This window comes from Sciurus vulgaris (genome assembly GCF_902686455.1).
Source record: "Sciurus vulgaris genome assembly, chromosome: X".
NCBI classification, from domain to species: domain Eukaryota; kingdom Metazoa; phylum Chordata; class Mammalia; order Rodentia; family Sciuridae; genus Sciurus; species Sciurus vulgaris.
Genome location: NC_136471.1, coordinates 88,659,175 through 88,678,228, shown reverse-complemented (window position 1 = coordinate 88,678,228; position 19,054 = coordinate 88,659,175). Strand labels below are relative to the sequence as shown.

The following is a 19,054-nucleotide window of genomic DNA, read 5'->3' as shown; positions in this document are numbered from 1 at the left end:
CCCCTGCCCTTTCTGCTGCAGTCATTTCCCCGCCTCCCAACTACTTGTCCCACTGTGAACATCCTAGCTAGCTATTGGTTCATCAGTCAGCTTGCAAGTATCCTTCTCCATTATTGGTCCTGTTAACCCGCAGAATTTGACTGCTTAAGGAGAGCTCCCCACCATTTTCTCTCTGTCTTCTCCTCTCCTCAATTTCATGCTGTCTCCTCCATTTCACTCTCCTGTGCATGTGCCCTTTCTCTTTTTCTCTCATTTTCTCTCTTACCCTGCAGGGAGACACTCTGTTTGCTTAATAAACTCTCTTATGTGAGTTCCCATGTCTGGCATGGTTTCTGGGTTCTTACATTGATGCCATGACTCGGATGGGCTCTTCCACTGTCTCTTAAGCAAGCAGAACCCCATCTGATGCCCCAGTGACCCCGGACACAGCCTCACCTTCCATTCTGCCTGGACGCTCTGTTCTGCTCTGCATCCATCACTGGACTTCAGATTGGTGAGTTCCCTAGGTGGGTTCCCCTAGCCTGGCTTAAACACTCCTCTGCTGACCTGAGAAGTGACTGTTGAGTGTCCAGGGCCCTTGAGGCCGCTGAGGGGTGGGGATACCACCAGCCACAACTTTTATAGTTACGGCTGTCCCCCTTAGTTGGTCTTATCTGCTGGGTGGGTTCCTGATTTTATGGTGGAGATTCTCTCTCAGGGTTGAGGCTCATCTTCGCGCTTGTTCCCTCTCAAAAATCCTGACGTCAGGTTCTCAACCCTCCTCGGCTTTTGCCTGGCATACAGACTGATGCTTGTGTGACGACACCATCGATGTGCTGCCTTCTAGTCTCCAGCTGACTACTCTGACCTCGGGATGCCATGGCCATAGACTCTGCTGTATCAGTCTCCACCATGGGATCTGGGTCCTCCATTCTGGCAGATTCACCCCTGGGATGTCTATTAGACAACTTTATAACCCTTCGCTTGACCCCTGGCTTAAAGCCACTAAAACTTAATGCTATTTGGCCACAGTACCCTTTAGATAATCAATCCAAAGTGGCCATGTAATGGCACACAGCTTCTGTGAGCAAGTGGGCAGATGGAAAAGGCGTCCTTATCTTCAAGTCTCTTTTTCTTGCTCTTCTTTGCTCTTCCTGCAAACTTGAACACCTCCAGCTCCTGCTTCTCCATGTCCTTTACCCCATTCTGTTTCTGCTTCCATTCCCCTGCCCAGCCCACCTAGTCCTCCTGCCACGACATCCTGCATATGCTGGAGTGGAGGGAGTAACCAGTCCAACAATCAGTGGCATGTGCCAATAAGGAGTGTGATATAGCAGCCCCATTCCTTACAAGTAGTGGGAGATAATGTTTCACAATTTTCTGCATCCAAACCTGAATTGATTACTAACCGGGAGAAAGGGTTAAAGTGCCCTAGGCATCAAGTTTCTGCTAGAACCTGTTAGCTCCTTTCAGATCTCAGTCAAGGCTTACATTGAAATGTAAAGGGAGGAAGCCAGAAGGTGCAGTGGGAGATCAGTCTCAAATCCAAGGAAAAAAAAGTGTCCATTTTAAATTTTTCCTGGGCTGTAACACAGAACACTTTATCTCTCTCTCTCACCTCTTCTCCCTGCCCTTCTCTTTCTCATTCTCTCATGCTATAATTAATGACCATTATCATTTTTCTTCTAGGACTCTTGTTTTTCTTAAATGCTATATTTTTGAGCTCACAATTTTGATCCTACATACCTAGGTTAATGATTTTTGATCAGTTCTTTTTATCCAACTCTAGAGTTATGTTTGAACATCTGTTACATTGCAATGGAGATAAACATTACAAAGCCTTTGCTTTTGTGTTAAGTATAAGTGTGCATAAAATTAAAAATTTAAAAAATGGATCCAAATACTTTTAATTCATGTGATTTAAAAAATTTAAATTGTGTAAACTAATAGAAGCAAAGTGTCTTTAAAATTAATTCACAAGTCTCTAGGTGGCCAAACTAATAAAATGTTGATGCTTATAAAATGTCTAACATCATTTTTTCTAGTACTTTTCTTCAACAGGAAAGAGACAGCAAATACTGTTGGTACACTTGTCTGATATCTTGGTTTTATTTTTACACTTGTCTGATACCTTGTTTTTTTTTTATTTACAATAAGATGAGTGAATTAGAGTTGACATGTATGGGATTACTCAAATGTGTTAGATACATCTGATTAATTTACAAAGTTATTCCATGGAGTAGCATACTTAAACATTATTCTTTGTATATCAAATGTGTTCATATTTTCCAGGTATACAAGCCTTTAAAGCAGAAAATTTATCAAGCTGCTATTCTCCAAATTAAACTTGTCTGTAATGGCAATTTTAAACTTATCATTTAATGTTCTATTATAGGACATCAATAGGGTATATGTAAAATTTGTTACTTTTTACACTGAGATAAAAAAAATTTAAATGTAAATGTCTTTCTAAAAGTTAGTGAGAGCCTGAATTGTTTAAGGTTAATATCGTGAAACATGAAAGTATTTTCCCACTTTGCCACACAAAAGGAGAGTTAAAAGCTCTCTCAGTCTTTCTTTAATTTATATTTTAAGATATAATGTTAAATTGTGTTAACTAATGTTCATATAGACTCAGGAGTGAATATATGTAAACTTCTTAAAATGACATTTAAGAAAGAGTGTAATGTGCAGTAGCAAAAATGGGACAAGAGTGACTGAGATTGGGGTCTCTGACCTCATGACTGTGACAAGCCTGGTGCCTGGGAGTGTTCCTGTGCAGGGGCACAAGATGCCTTAGTGCTGTAGCAGTACCCTCCCTAGGGAGGCTGTATACAGTAGTCCTATCAGCTCTGACATTGATCTCAGGTACGCAGTTCTTGGGCAGGAAGGGACTCTTTTGCTAGATAACCAGTGTTTCATCAGCTTCCTTCTCTGGTTCCTGCCCACCTTACAGTAACTTTGGACAGTGGACTTCCTTGAGAGCTACACTGAGCTCCTAACATTGCACTTTGCAGCTGTGAAAAAAGTAACCTAGATGTCCTAGTCTCTGTAACTTTCCTGAAAACAAAGAATAATGCTTATATACATACATAAAGATCGCTGGCATAACTCTTTATATCTGCATTTCCATCAGAGAACAGAGCTCCATATGATCTCAGCTTTATCTTCAAAATCTGTGCTTATAAGCCTTTATTTTCTAATACTCCTTTGCCCTTCACTGAACTTGAGAATTTGGTCATGCTGGTCATGGCAAAAGAGGAAAAAATTAGCTTCAGGATTAGAACATTTTACCTAAGATTTGTGAAGAACCCCGCCTTACCTGAGATAAGGCTCTGCCTCACCCTGCTGCATGTTAGAATGGCTCTAAAGTAAGCCAGACTTTAACTCATTTAAAGTTGTGTTCAAAAGTTTGATGTTCGTTGTAAAGATTACTGTGATCTCAAACAGGGGATATAATGAATAACTCAGCCAAAATTCAAGATAGCTATTGCACAAACTGAAAGTTTTACTGTTGGTGATTCCATTTTGTATTTTCCTTGTGAACTCTAATTGTTGCCTGATTTATATTTTGCAGAAGTACTGCTTCAAGAGCAAACACTGTAAATCCACTTGAAATAGTAAGCCATCACCTATAGGACAGATAATGTAGACCCCAATTAGATAAAGGGGGTAAATAACTGAAAGTCAAGGAAAATGGGAGACATCTCTGGTGCTTCCAAGGGAAGTCACCTCATCAAGGAGATCCTGCCTAACTGACAGCACTAGGGAGCTAAAAAGCAGGAATAGCTTTTTAGCTTGACCAGCTTGATCTTAGACACCTAGCAAAACAGTTAAAACCAAAATATAGCCTTTCTTGGGCATTTAAAAGAAATAATAGTTAAATTTAACTTAAGATGTACACTTGTGCTAGCCCACTAGAATAAAGATTAAAAGCTACTAAGGAGAGATTTTTAGGCAAATGTGCCTGATAACTATCAAGAGAAACTGCCAGAGTCAAAAGTTTTTAGTCAGTTTAAGGCCTACAGACACAGGTAGGCTTAATCTATGTTTGCTAGTAACAGAAATATAGAGATCTCTACTAAATGTCATGTTTACATTCCTGATAACCTGGACAATGTTAAAGTTCCCAAATAAAGGCCTTGTCCTCTCCAGCCTTTGTTAGGCCTTGTTATGGGAATAACTACTCAGTTCGCATGTTCCAGATTCTGCAACATTTATCTTGTGCTAATCTCATTTCAGTACTCATGTCTTTTTGTTCTTCTCTCATAGAAGCACCCACCCCCAGATGCCTTTGCAACCTGCTCTTCCCCAACCAGACTTCTACCGTGGACCCCTCAACTGACCCGATTTCTAAAAAGGGAACATCCAAACTGCTTGCCTCATTCTGCCCCCTTCCAGCTTGAAGAAGCCAGAGCAGTCATCACCCCCCTTTCCCTATAGCAGTAAAGGAGTTCCTAAAACTATAGTGGGGAATGAAGCAGAATTGGGGACAGGCAGTTAGTGTAGAAATAGGGGATCAATCAAATCGAGGAAATGAAGTCCATGAAAGCCATCTGCCTCTGGAAGTGTGGAAGTTGAAGACTGCCCCTGAGAGAATGGACTTTTTACATCTCACTTGCAAAACCAGGCCTAGTCACATAGGCAGGAAGGAGAGATAAGGGGGGAAAGAGCTGGAGAACAAAAGATCTTCTTATAAAAACAGAAATGGGGGAATGTAATATAATATAAAGCTGCTCCCCCAACATTTCTGCTGCAGTCATTTCCCCACCTCCCAACTACTTGTCTGACTGTGAACATCCTAGCTAGCTATTGGTTCATCAGTCAGCTTGCAAGTATCCTTCTCCGTTATTGGTCCTGTTAACCCATGGAATTTGACTGCTTAAGGAGAGCTCCCCACCATTTTCTCTCTGTCTTCTCCTCTCCTCACTTTCATGCTGTCTCCACCATTTTTCTCTCTCCTGACTGTGCACCCTTTCTCTTTTCCTCTCATTTTCTCTGTTACCCTGAAGGGAGTCACTCTGTGTGTGCTTAATAAACCCCCTTATGTGAGTTCCTGTATTTGGTGTGGTTTTCTTGGTTCTTGCAGTGTGTGTTATTACTACTTTTAAATAAAACCTGCTTAATATGCTTAAAAAAAGAATAAAAGTAACAATAAATGTTGGCGAGGATGTGTGGAGAAGGTACTCTCACACATTGTTGGTGGGACTGCAAATTGGTGCAACGTCTCTTTAAAGCAGTATGGAGATTCCTTAGAAAACTTTGAATGGAACCACTATTCGATCCAGTTATTCCACTCATCAGCATATACCCAAAGATTTCATGGCCACATCATTGTTTATACCAGCTCAATTCATGATAGGTGAGCTACAGAACAAATTTAGGTGTCCTCCAGCAGATGAATAGATAACAAGAAAGTGGTACATATACACAATGGAATATTACTCAGTCAAAAAGAAGAATTTAATTATGGCATTTGATGATAAATGCATGGAATTGGAGACTATCATGCTAAATGAAATAAGCCAGTCCCCCCCTAAAAAAGGCTGAATGTCCTCTCTGAAGTGCAAATGCCAACTCACAATAGACAAGTGGGAGGGAGAAGATGTTCACTGGATTGGACAAGGGGGAGTGGGGGAAAAGGAGGGGGTGATGGGAATGGGAAAGACAGTAGGATGAATCAAATATAACTTTCCTATGTTCACATATGAATACACACAAAAAAAACTAGTGTAACTCCACATCATGTACAACCACAAATTGGAATTTATATTCCATGTATATGTGATATGCCAAAATACATTCTACTGTCATCTATAACTAAAAATAACAAATTTTTAAAATCTTAAAATATAAAAGTAGAATAAATTAAATCATAAATAGATAAGGAGACCCTAAGCAATGAACTGAGACCCTGTCTTAAAAAAAAAAAAATAACAAAAAGGAACTGAGTATTTTGGTTCCCCTGGGTTCAATCCCTGGTGCCAAAAACTCAAAGAAATAAATGCTGGGAAGAATATGGGGAAAAGGCACACTCATGCATTGATGGCGGAACTGCAAATTAGTACAACTGCTATGCTAGGCAGTATGGAAATTTCCCCCAAAATGAGGAATGAAACCACCATATGACCCAGTTGTCCTACTTGTTGGTATTTATTCAAATTAACAGATCAGCATGCTCATCAATGTTTAGAGCAGCACAATTCAAAATAACCACATTATGGAACTAGCCCAGATGCCTGTCAAGAGATGAATGGATTAAGAAAATGTATATTCACAATGGAGTTTTACTAAGCCATAAAGAATTAAAGTATGGCATTTGATGAGAATTCAATGGAATGTGAGAATAGATTGTTGTGTGAAATAAGCCAGACTCATAAATTCACATGTTGAATATTTTCTTTCATAAGCAAAAGCTAGATCAAAATAAGGAAAAAAGGAATGAAGGGGAACCCATGAAATTAGAAGAGAGATCAGCAGAGTATAGAAATGAGATTAAGGGGGAGGGAGGAGAGACAGGAAATTGAAGGAACAGTGGAATAAAATTGAACAAATCATCCTATGTACATATATGAACATACCACAGTGAATTTCACCTTTATGGATATATTAGGCACTGAGTTTTAAAAGATATCTGTATAAATAAACAGAAGGAAGACCATTATACTAAAAGAAAGGAAATAGGAGAGAGAGGAGGGGAGGAAAAGAGGAAGTACTGGGGATGGCTTTGTAGTAAATTATATTCTGTGCATGTATGATTGTATAAAAATGAAACCCAATGTTATGTTTATCTCTAATGCACTAATAAAAAAGTAAACAGGTAAAATATTTATGTAGGTACACAAATATACATATATATATATAGGTTTTTTTCTTTTTTTTTTTTTTAGAGATGAGGTCTCACTATGTTACTCAGGCTTGTCTCGAACTACTGGTCTCAAATGATCTTGCCACCTGAATCTCCTGAGGACATGGAACTACAGACATGTGCCACCACAACTGACTTAAAGACATACTGGTGCCGGACAGGGGTAGCTTCTCAGAACAGGGCAGGGCAGCTAGAGTCTTCCCCAGGCAGCCTTGCTCCCTCCGGCAGTGGGCTCCGTCCATGGCTAGCTTCTTGGAGCAGGCCGCCCAGTGAGAGCCTTTCTGCACAGAGCCAGCTCCAAGTCCTGGAGCCAGCAGCAAGCTCCAGCCTGCAGGCAGCTTCAGGGACTAGGGCAGGGCACCAGGGACTTCCCCAAGCAGCCCTGCTCCCTCCAGCAGCAGTGTCCTTCCACGGTGTGATCCAAGATGGCAGACTAGAGGGTGACTGCATGTCCTGTCACTCCAGAACCCAGGATTCAAGAAGGGGAGGCATTGAGAGACTCAGACAAACATAGAGCCACAGGGTGAGTTTTCCCCACCAGATGAAGCTCGGCATGGGCAGCAGGCCAGGACGAGGCGGCTTCTCAGAGCAGGGCAGGGTAGCTAGAATATTCCCCAGGAAGCCCTGCTCCCTCTGGCATCAGGCTCCTTCCATGGCCAGCTTCTCGGAGCAGACAGCCCAGTCCCAGTGACAGCCTTTCCGCACAGCGCCAGCTACAAGCCCTGGAACCAGTAGGGGGCTAGGGGCAGCTGTCGTCGGAAGCACTGCATTATCAAGTTCCTCCAAGACTTCAGGCTACTGAAGGCTGGGAGGTGATATACTGGAAATCTACAGGGACAATATAAACCAATAGAGGAAATCTGCAATATCTCAGAGTCCCACTGATATCTGACCAATATGAGAAAACAAGGGAAGAAAATGTCCCAAACAAACCTAGATACTATATCAATAAAACCCAATGACAGCACACCAGAAGAAATGTCAGAAAGTGAGTTCAGAATGTACATAATTAAAACAATCAGGGAAGCAAATGAGGAGATGAAAGAGCAAATGCAGGCATTGAAGGAGGAGATGAAAGAGAAAATGCAGGCATTAAATGATCGCACCAATCAACAGTTAAAAAAGCAAATATGAAAAGCAAGAGATCATTTCAATAAAGAGTTAGAGATACTGAAAAAAGAAAACAAACAGAAATCCTTGAAATGAAGGAAACAATAAACCAAGTTAAAATCTCTATAGAAAGCATAACCAATAGGATAGAACACCTGGAAGACAGAACCTCAGACACTGAAGACAAAATATTTAACCTTGAAACCAAAGTTGAACAAACAGAGAAGAAATCATGAACAGAATCTACAAGAATTATGGGATATCATGAAAAGGCCAAATTTAAGAATTATTGGGATTGAGGAAGGCTTAGAGAAACAAACCATAGAAATGAACGATCTATTCAATGAAATTATATCAGAAAATTTCCCAAATCTGAAGAATGAAAAGAAAAACCAGGTATAAGAGGCCTATAGGACTCCAAATATACAAAATGAAAACAGACCCACACCAAGGCACATTATAATGAAAATACCTAACATACAAAATAAAGACAGAATTTTAAAGGCCGCAAGAGAAAAGAATCAAATTACATTCAGGAGAAACCAATAAGAATATCAGCATGTTGGCCATGGGCTATAAATAGCCTTTACAATGTTCAGGTATGTTCCTACTATCCCTATTTTTTCTAGTGTTTTCAGCATGAAGGGGTGTTGTATATTGTCAAATGCGTTTTCTGTGTCAATTGAAATAACCATATGATTCTTAACCTTAAGTCTATTGACATGATGGATTACGTTTATTGATTTACGGATGTTAAACCATCCTTGCATTCCAGGAATGAACCCCACTTGATCGTGGCGCACAATTTTCTTAATATGTTTTTGGATACGGTTTGCCAATATTTTGTTAAGGATCTTTGCATCTATATTCATCAAGGATATTGGTCTAAAATTTTCTTTCCTTCATGTGTCTTTTCCTGGTTTGGGTATGAGGATGATATTAGCTTCATAGAATGAGTTTGATAGGGTATCCTCCTTTTCTATTTCCTGGAATACTTTGAGAAGTATTGGAATGAGTTCTTCTTTGAAGGTCTTGTAGAACTTGGCTGAGAATCCGTCTGCTCCTGGGCTTTTCTTGGATGGTAGATTTTTAATGGCTTCTTCTATTTCATTGCTTGATATTGATCTGTTTAAATCGTGTATGTCCTCCTGGTTCAGTTTGGCAGGAGCATATGTCTCTAGAAATTTGTCAATGTCTTCGGTACTTTCTATTTTGTTGGAATACAGATTTTCAAAGTAGCTTCTCATTATGTTCTGTATCTCAGTGGTGTCTGTTGTGATATTTCCTTTTGCATCATGTATATTAGTAATTTGAGTCTTCTCTCTCCTCTTTGTTAGTGTGGCTAAGGGTTTATCTATTTTGTTTACTTTCTCAAAGAACCAACTTTTTGTTATGTCAATTTTTTGAATAGTTTCTTTTGTTTCAATTTCATTGATTTCAGCTCTGATTTTAATTATTTCCTGTTCTACTACTTTTGCTGTTATTCTGTTCTTCTTTTTCTAGGGCTTTGAGCTGTAATGTTAGGTCATTTAATTGTTGACTTTTCATTCTTTTCTGGAATGCACTCCATGTAATGAATTTTCCTCTTAGTACCACTTTCATAGTGTCCTAGAGATATGTTGTATCATCATTCTCATTGACTTCTAAGAATTTTTTAATTTCCTCCCTGATGTTTTTTGTTATCCATGTTTCATTCAATAGCATATTATTTAGTCTCCAAGTGTTGGAGTAATTTCCTTTTTTAATTTTGTTATTATTTCTACTCTCAGTTCATTATGATCTGATAGAACACAACACAGTATCTCTATTTTTTTGCATTTCCTAAGGGCTGCTTTGTGGCATAACATATGGTCTATTTTCGAGAAGGTTCCATGTGCTGCAGAGAAGAAAGTGTATCCGCTCTTTGATGGATGGAATATTCTATACATGTCTATTAAGTCTAGGTTATTGATTGTGTTATTGAGTTCTATGGTTTCTTTGGATGGATTTTGTTTGGAAGATCTATCTAGTAGTGACAGCGGTGCGTTAAAGTCGCCCAGCATTATTGTGTTGTGGTCTATGTGATTCTTGAAATTGAGAAGGACTTGTTTGATGTACAGGGATGCACCATTGTTTGGGGCATAAATATTTACTATCGTTATGTCTTCCTGATTTATGGTTCCCTTAAGCAGTATGAAATGTCCTTCTTTATCCCTTCTGACTAACTTTGGCTTGAAGTCCACTTTATCTGATATAAGGATGGAAACCCCCACTTTTTCACTAGGTCCATGTGTGTGGTAGGATTTTTCCCATCCTTTCACCTTTAGACTGTGGATGTCTTTTTCTATGAGATGAGTCTCTTGCAGGCAGCATATTGTTGGGTCTTTCTTTTTAATCCATTCTCCCAGTCTATGTCTTTTGATTGATGAGTTTAGGCCATTAACATTTAGGGTTATTATTGAGAAATGATTTGTATTCCTAGTCATTTGGCTTATTTTCGGTTTTTAAGTTGGCTTGGTTTCTCCTTTGAGTGCTTTTTCTCTAAGGTAGTTCCTCCCTGTGCTGACCTCCATTGTTGTTTTTCATTTCCTCCTCATGGAATATTTTGTTGAGAACATTCTGTAGTGCAGGCTTTCTATATGTAAATTCTTTTAACTTTTGTTTATCATGGAAGGATTTTATTTCATCTTCAAATCTGAAGGTTAGTTTTGCTGGGTATAGGATTCTTGGTTGGCAACCATGTTCTTTCAGAGCTTGAAATATGTTGCTCCAGGCCCTTCTAGCTTTTAGAGTCTGGGTTGAGAAGTCGGCTGTTATCCGTGTTGGTCTCCCCCTATATGTAATCTCATGCTTTTCTCTCGGGACCTTCAAAATCCTATCTTTATTTTGAATGTTATGCATTTTCATTATAATGTGCATTGGTGTGGATCTGTTGTGATTCTGTGCATTTGGTGTTCTGTAAGCCTCTTGTATTTGATTTTCCATTTCATTCTTCAGGTTTGGGAAATTTTCTGATATTATTTCATTGAATAGGTTGTTCATTCCTTTGGTTTGTATCTCTGCAACTTCCTCAATCCCAATAATTCTTAAATTTGGTCTTTTTATGATGTCCCATAGTTCTTGGAGATTCTGTTCATGATTTCTTACCATCTTCTCTGTTTGGGCGACTTTATTTTCAAGATTAAATATTTTGTCTTCATTGTCTGAGGTTCTGTCTTCCAAGTGGTTTAGTCTGTTGGTGATGCTTTCCATTGAGTTTTTTATTTGGTTTATTGTCTCCTTCATTTCAAGGATTTGTTTTTTTTGAGAATCTCTATCTCTTTGTTGAAATGATCTTTTGCTTCCTGCAGGTACTCTTTCAGCTTATTGGTATTATCATTCATTGCCTGTAGTTGCTCTCTTATCTCATCCTTTGCTTCACGAATCATCTTAATCATGTATAATCTGAAGTACTTTTCTTCATTTCTTCTAACATACTGTCATTGGATTCTATTACTATAGAATCTAGATTTGTTTGGATCATTTTCTTCCCCTGTTTTTTCATGTTGTTCATGTATCTTCCCCTCTAGCAGTGCAGATCTGCTAGATTTCCCCCTATAGGCTTATAGTGGCCCTATAGGTTTCCCAAACCCTTTCTTTAAGGGGAGATCAATATTAGCAGTGCCCAAATCAGACACTATGCCATCCTAGGCCAAATAGTCCCTATGGTGACAATAACATCATGTAAATAAGGGAGAAAGCGACTCTGAGGGAACAGGTAACCAGAAGGAAAAGAAAGCAAGAAATGTAAAGAAATAAAAACGTAAACCATTCTCTTTAAAAACAGGAAAAAGACAGGGATGTCCTCTTTCACCTCTTCTACTCAACATTGTCCTCGAAACTCTAGCCAGAGCAATTAGGCAGACTAAAGAAATTAAATGGATATGAATAGGAAAAGAGGAACTTAAGCTGTTACTATTTGCGGATGACATGATTCTATATTTAGAGGATCCAAAAACCTCTTCTAGAAAACTTCTAGACCCCATCAATGAATTCAACAAAATAGCAGGCTATAAAATCAACATGCATAAATCTCAAGCATTTTTATACACAAGCGATGAAACAGCTGAAAGGGAAATGAGGAAAACAACTCCATTTGCAATAGCCTCAAAAATAATAAAATACTTGGGCATCAATCTAACCAAAGCGGTAAAAAAATCTCTACAGTGAAAACTACAAAACCCTGAAGAAAGTAATTAAGGAAGACCTTAGAAGATGGAAAGATCTCCCATGTTCCTGGATAGGCAGAATTAATATTGTCAAAATGGCCATACTACCAAAAGTCCTATACAGATTCAATGCAATTCCAATTAAAACCCCAATGACGTACCTCACAGAAATAGAGCAAGCAATCATGAAATTCATCTGGAAGAATAAAATCCCAGAATAGCTAAAGCAATCCTTAGCAGGAAGAATCAAACAGGGGGCATCGCAATACCAGATCTTCAACTATACTACAAAGCAATAGTAACAAAAACAGTATGGTATTGGTACCAAAATAGACAGGTAGATCAATGGTACAGAATAGAGGACATGGACACAAACCCAAATAAATACAATATTCTAATACTAGACAAATGTGCCAAAAATATGCAATGGAGAAAAGATAGCCTCTTCAACAAATGGTGCTGGGAAAACTGGAAATCCATATGCAAAATAATAAAACTGAACCCCTATCTTTCACCCTGCACAAAAATCAACTCACAGTGGATCAAGGACCTTGAAATCAGACCAGAGACCCTGCAGATTATAGAAGAAAAAGTTGGTCCAAATCTTCACCTTGTTGGCTTAGGATCAGACTTTCTTAACAGGACTCCCATAGCACAAGAAATAAAAGCAAGAATCAATAACTGGGATAGATTCAAACTAAACAGCTTTCTCTCAGCAAAGGAAACTATCAGCAATGCCAAGAGAGAGCCTACAGAGTGGGAGAATACCTTTGCCTCTCATACTTCAGATAGAGCACTAATTTCCAGAATCTATAAAGAACTCAAGAAACTCTCCACCAAGAATACAAATAACCCAAGCAACAAATGAGCTAAGGAAATGAACAGACACTTCACAGAAGAAGATGTACAAGCAATCAACAGATATATGAAAAAATGTTCACCATCTTTAGTAATAAGAGAAATGCAAATCAAAACTACCCTAAGATTCCATCTCACCCCAATTTGAATGGCAATTATCAAGAACACAAGCAACAATAGGTGTTGGCGAGGATGTGGGGGAAAGGGTACACTCATACATAGGTGGTGGGACTGCAAATTAGTGCAGCTACTCTGGAAAGCAGTGTGGAGATTCCTTAGAAACCTTGGAATGGACATACCATTTGAACCAGCTATCCCACTCCTCGGCCTATACCCAAAGGTCTTAAAATCAGCACACTACAGAGATACAGCCACATCAATGTTCATAGCTGCTCAATTCACAATAGCCAGACTATGGAACCAACCTAGATGCCCTTCAATTGATGAAGGGATAAAGAAACTGTGGTATATATATACAATGGAATATTACTCAGCTAAAAAGAATAATAAAATTATGGCATTTGCAGGCAAATGGACGAAATTGGAGAATATCATGTTAAGTGAGATAAGCCAATCTCAAAAATCCAAAAGACAAATGATCTCACTGATAAGGGGATGATGACACTTATTGGGGGGTGGGAGTGGGACAAGAATGGAGGAAGGAGAGACTGTATAGAGGGAAAAAGAGAGGTGGGATGGGTGGGGGGAAAGAAAAAAAATAATGGAATGAATCAAACATCATTACTCTACATAAATTTATGAATATGCAAATGGTATGCTGTTACTCCATGTACAAACAGAAACAACATGTATCCCATTTGATTACAATATAAATAAATTTAAAAAAAAGAATATCAGCAGAATTTTTAATCCAGACCCTAAAAGCTAGAAGGGCCTGCAAGAACATTTATGAAGCCCTAAAAGAAAATGGATGAGAAACTGTGGCATATATATACAATGGAATATTACTCTGCCATGAAGAATGATAAAATTATGGCATTTGCAGGCAAATGGATGAAATTGGAGGATATCATGCTAAGTGAGATAAGCCAATCTCAAAAAACCAAAAGACGAATGATCTCGCTGATAACATATATGATGACATATAATGGGGGGTGGGAGGGGTTACCATTAGGGTTTGGGTATGGTTTAGGTTTGGGGTTAAGAAGGGTGCAAGAATGGAGGAAGGAAGGACTTTATAGAGGGAAAACTGGGGTGGGAGGGGTGGGGGGAAGGGAAAAAATAACAGAATGAATCAAACAACATTACCCTATGTAAATTTATGATTACACAAATGATATGCCTTTACTCCATGTACAAATAGAGAAACAACATGTGTCCCATTTGTTTACAATAAAAACAAAAGATATTGGAGGAAGATAAGAAGGGAGAAAAAGGGGATAGGGAAAAGGAAAAAGTGAGGGAAGGGGAATGGAAGGAAAATCAACTCTTGTTAGATCTGAGATGGTACAAGCCAGTTGAGGAGATGGACTATATTTATAGTTAAGGGGCCTGATTTCAATAAAGTTATGTGGCAGACACGTGAAGAGCATTTCACGCAAAAAAGCAAAGGCCCTGAGACTGAGAAGAAAGGAGAGAGCTTAGTAAAGTTAGAGAAACAGAAAGATTATTGAGGGAGCTAGAAAAAAAAGCAGTTGACAGCAGTTGCTGAGAGCCAGGACATGCAGGGCTTTTTTGTCAGGGGAAGTTGTTTGGGTTTTATTGTAAATGCAATGTTTAGATCACTGAAGAATTTTTTTGCAGAATAATGACAATACTATTATTATAATATTGTTCATGAAGTTTGGGTTTAAAGTCACCAAAGTCCTGGACTAATGAACATGCAATATTAGCAACTAACACCTGCTTCATGTGTTGTAGGCATACATTTAATGACAGTTGATTTTTCTTTATTCTGTGGTAAATATCACTTATTACATAACACTTAAGATCCTGGATGAGGGAATGCCTTATTATTACTATAGTTTGTAGACTAATTTTAATATATTGAATGCTTTAAAATGGTTTTTATTCAATGCTCACAAAAAAATTGAGGCACTGAGAAAAAAAAGACATACTGGCATTTTGATGTATAATTTGCACAAATTGTTAATGGCATATTTCACATCTTTTGGTAGTAAATCTTTTAAATCTTGATAAAAACTATTAGGTGCACATAAATTTATGAGTATTATATCTTTGTGATAAATTGACCCCTTCATCATTATATACTGACAGTCTTTGTCTCTTCTTACAGGTTTTCTCTTGACACTTACTTTTTCAGATATAAGTGCAGACATCCCTGCTCACTTTAGGATTCTATTTTCATGGAATATCACTTTCCATCCTTCCCTGTCCATGTGTTTGCCTACTGGTTAGATGAATATCTTCTAAGCAGCATGCTGTTGGGTTTTGGTTTATTGCCATTATTGTTGCTTGTTTGTTTCTTTGTGTTATTTTTAGTCTCTTCAACCAGTATAAATCTTTTAATTGTAGAATTTAGTCCATTTCTATTTAAGATTATTATTAAAATGTATGGGCCTTTTTCTGTTGTTTTTTTCTTCTGTTTGTTTTGAAATTCTTATTCTTCTTCTCTTTTTGTCTTCATGGTTTCACTGTTTACTGTATTGAGAATGTTTGATACTTTTCTATTTCTCTTTGGTGCATCTGCTAGTGAGATAATGGTTTCACATACTATCACAATAGTAGCTATTTTTCACATCTGGATGTAGAAACCCCCTTAAACATCTTTTGTATGACTGGTCTGGTGGTCATGAGTTCTGTCAGTTTTTGCTAATTTTGGAAAGTGTTTCTGATTCTTTTCTGATGGACATTCTTTCTAGGTATAGTAATCTTGGTTGGCAGTTATTTTCTTCTAGGACTTAGAATATGTTATTCAATGTGCTCCTGGCCTATAGAGTCTCTGCTAAGAAATCTGTTCTAATTGTAACAGGGTTGCCCTTATCTGTGACATCATTTATCTTTTTCAGATTTTAAAATTCTTTGTCTTGTACGTTTGACAATTTGACTATAATATGTAGTGATGTTGATCTTTTCTGGTTTTCTTTATTTTGGGTTTTATAAACCTCCTGATCACGGATACCCATGTCATTTCTAAGATTAGGGAAATATTCTGCAATTAAATCATTCAGTATGTCTTTGTACCCTGAAACTTTATCTCGTTGCATTCAGATATTTCAATGATGCAGATATTTAATCATCTCTTTATTCTTTCTTTCTTTTCTCTTTTCCTTCTCTCATAATGGAAAATTTCAAAAAGCCTGTCTTCAATCTTCAATATTTTCTTTTGCTTGATCTGGTCTGCTTTTGAGGCTTTGAATTTTTTGTTTGACTTATTGAGCTTTTTATTTCCAAGAATACTATTTGGTACTTTTAAAAAATTTATATCACTTTTGCCGAATTTCTCATTCATGCCCTGTATTATCTTCCTAATTTCATTTAAATGTTTGTCTGTATTCTCTTGGATCACTTTGAATTTTTAAAATTACTCTTTTGTATTCTTTCTCATGCATCTCATCCCTTTCAATCTGTTACTGAAGAGTTAATAATCTTTTAGGTGTGTTATATTATCTTTGTCTTTCTCATATTTCTTATGCTCCTATTTTGAAATTTATGCATATAGTGAATTGGATATCACTACCACTTATACAGGATGGCTGTCTTAGTTTATCTGGTGATATATTTTAGTGTATTGGCTTGTTATGAAATTCTGGTTTTATTTTCAGCTGAGCACCATAGTGTAGTCTCTTTCATATTCTTGACTGTGATTAGTTAGTTTAGGCACAGTACATACTATGTAAGAGTGTGAGAGGCCCACAATCTCTACAGGTTGCACTAGCAGTTCCAGAAGCTGTTATGCGCAGATACTGTGGGGTACATAGCTGTGGCTACTCCTATAACAGTAGTGGTAGCCCCTATCAGGTGATGGAAGTTTCCTCTAGCCCTGTTGATGTTGCTTGTTACTTGTTAGTTTCTGGTTATCTACAGTAGCAGTGGTGAGGGGCTTGAAGCTTTTTCATTCCAACCAGACAGTGATATAAGCCTAGGTAGCTCATGGGTAGGAGTGGTAGCAGGAATCACAGCACCCCCTCTGTGGTGTTCACACCCAGTTTTGTCAAGTGTGAATGATCAATGTGTGGAGGTGGCCAGCAGTAGGAAGTGTTTGTTGTAGGTGTGGTAATACCTGAAATTGTGAAGTTTTCTATGATGCTATTTGGGGCATCTCTACACAGGAGTGAAACCTTAGACCCTCTCCAGATATGCTTGACTAGGGATAGGACAACAGCTGGGACTATTCACCCCCCATTTCAGTTATAGCACCTGCCAAGAGGTAAGTAGAAATGGGTAAGCCAGAGCCAGGCAAAATTCCTCTTAGGGCTTCTATTCATTGTGCATGCCTAGGGGTGGAGTGAAGATTGGGGCAATTCTCCTGCCATATCCTTCGGTTGAAATGTCCATGGGAGTGAGTAAGAGCCTAAAGAAACCACAACTGGGAAATTTTTCTCTCTAGACTTCCTTAAGCTGTGTGCCCCAGGGGTAGAGCTCCAATTGGAAAGTGGCATTGCCCGAGGTCATGCCAACAAGTCCCTGTGAGTGGGGCAGCAATGAATCCAGGTAATACTTTCCCCAACCCTGTTAGTGACAGATTTTTCTGAAAATATTGGCGGAGATATTTTGAGAACCATGAATATGACTACTGTAAGTTCTGTCACCAGCATAAATAAACTTTTAAGAGGTCGTAACCCTGGTCTTAGAGGGCAGAATCCAAATCTCCAAGTTCTATAGGACGGCACTCTCAGTTCACCACTAAGTAACAATTGTCCCCTACAGTGCTGGGTACCAAGCAGGTTTGAGTCAAACCCTATTGGGCCAAGTTTGGTTCATGAGGCAGCTACATGCTGAGCCAGTACAATGGAGTGAGTATGTGGGGTACGCTATATGAGATATGCAAGGGTTTTTGACCTATAGAGGAGTCCCAATGCAGACAATTGCTCTCTTACCAAGATGGCTCTTGGCTTCAGCACATTACAAGTTCACTGGAAGATGATATAAAACCATTTTCAAAAGCAAAACTACTGTGGATGTTATAGATGGCATATCTAACTAGGCTACAAGCTTATGAGATTTGTGAAGCCTTTCAATATTTAGGATTGCCAGAATTCATGTTGAGGAGTTTCTAGAACTCTCTCATTCCCACCCCTAAAGAAGGAATACAACCTCTCCCCTTTCTGTGAAACCAGGGTGGCATGTGCTCGGATATTATGTTCCTCTTATTGTGCTCTTGTTAGGTTTCTGAATCTTATAAGAATCTTACAAGGTCTTTGAGGTAGGGTCACTCAACTCAAAATGCAGCTATATACCTGTTGCTTTGGATTTGTGTGTATGTGTGTGTGTGTGTGTGTGTGTGTGTGTGTGTGTGTGTTTGTGTGTGTGTGTGTGTAGATGAGGATTTGGTGCCTTATTTAGTCATCTTGAAAAATCTCTATAGAGAACAATTTGAAAATCAGAATATAGAAGAATTTACACTACATTCTAACCTACCCAGCTTTCACAAATGACAGTAGATTTTAGGTGACTGTGGGGGAATATGAGTATTAAAGACCTTGTCATGTGAATTTGAATAGATCTTGATCCATGGGTACCAGTATATGTAAAATAAGTGTCAATGCTCAAAAGAGTGTGTCACATTCCATTAGCTTATGTAATGGAATCAGTTAGAGTAACAATGTCTGTAACAGAACTATAGGAGAAGCAATTGAATTTATATGACAATAATCCATTGTAAATCATCAGCATCCCCTTACACTTTGGTATATGGCTATTTTATAGAGATTTTAATATCTCTTACTAAATGTGCTTCTCTTAAGTCTTTAATCTGAACTGTAATTCACTTTTGTAATCTTGGTATTCTATATATTCATGAGGGGACAGGAAGGTTGGTGGAGAAAAAAACTGTTTCCAATTAACACTTCTTTACATATGACTGTATCATATCTGGCACTTATAGGGCAGGAAAATATAAGCATATAAT

At 38.3% G+C, this 19,054-nt stretch overlaps 1 protein-coding gene across 1 annotated transcript in view; it reads left to right on the top strand.

Moving 5' to 3' along the window:
- NBDY (negative regulator of P-body association) overlaps positions 1-4,899 on the top strand; it is a 74,096-nt gene extending 69,197 nt beyond the window's left edge. The window contains exon 3 of the mRNA XM_079124146.1: positions 4,252-4,899. The gene's annotated coding sequence lies outside the window, so the exon portion shown is untranslated. The remainder of the gene's footprint in view (positions 1-4,251) is intronic.
- Positions 4,900-19,054: the final 14,155 nt, after the last annotated feature.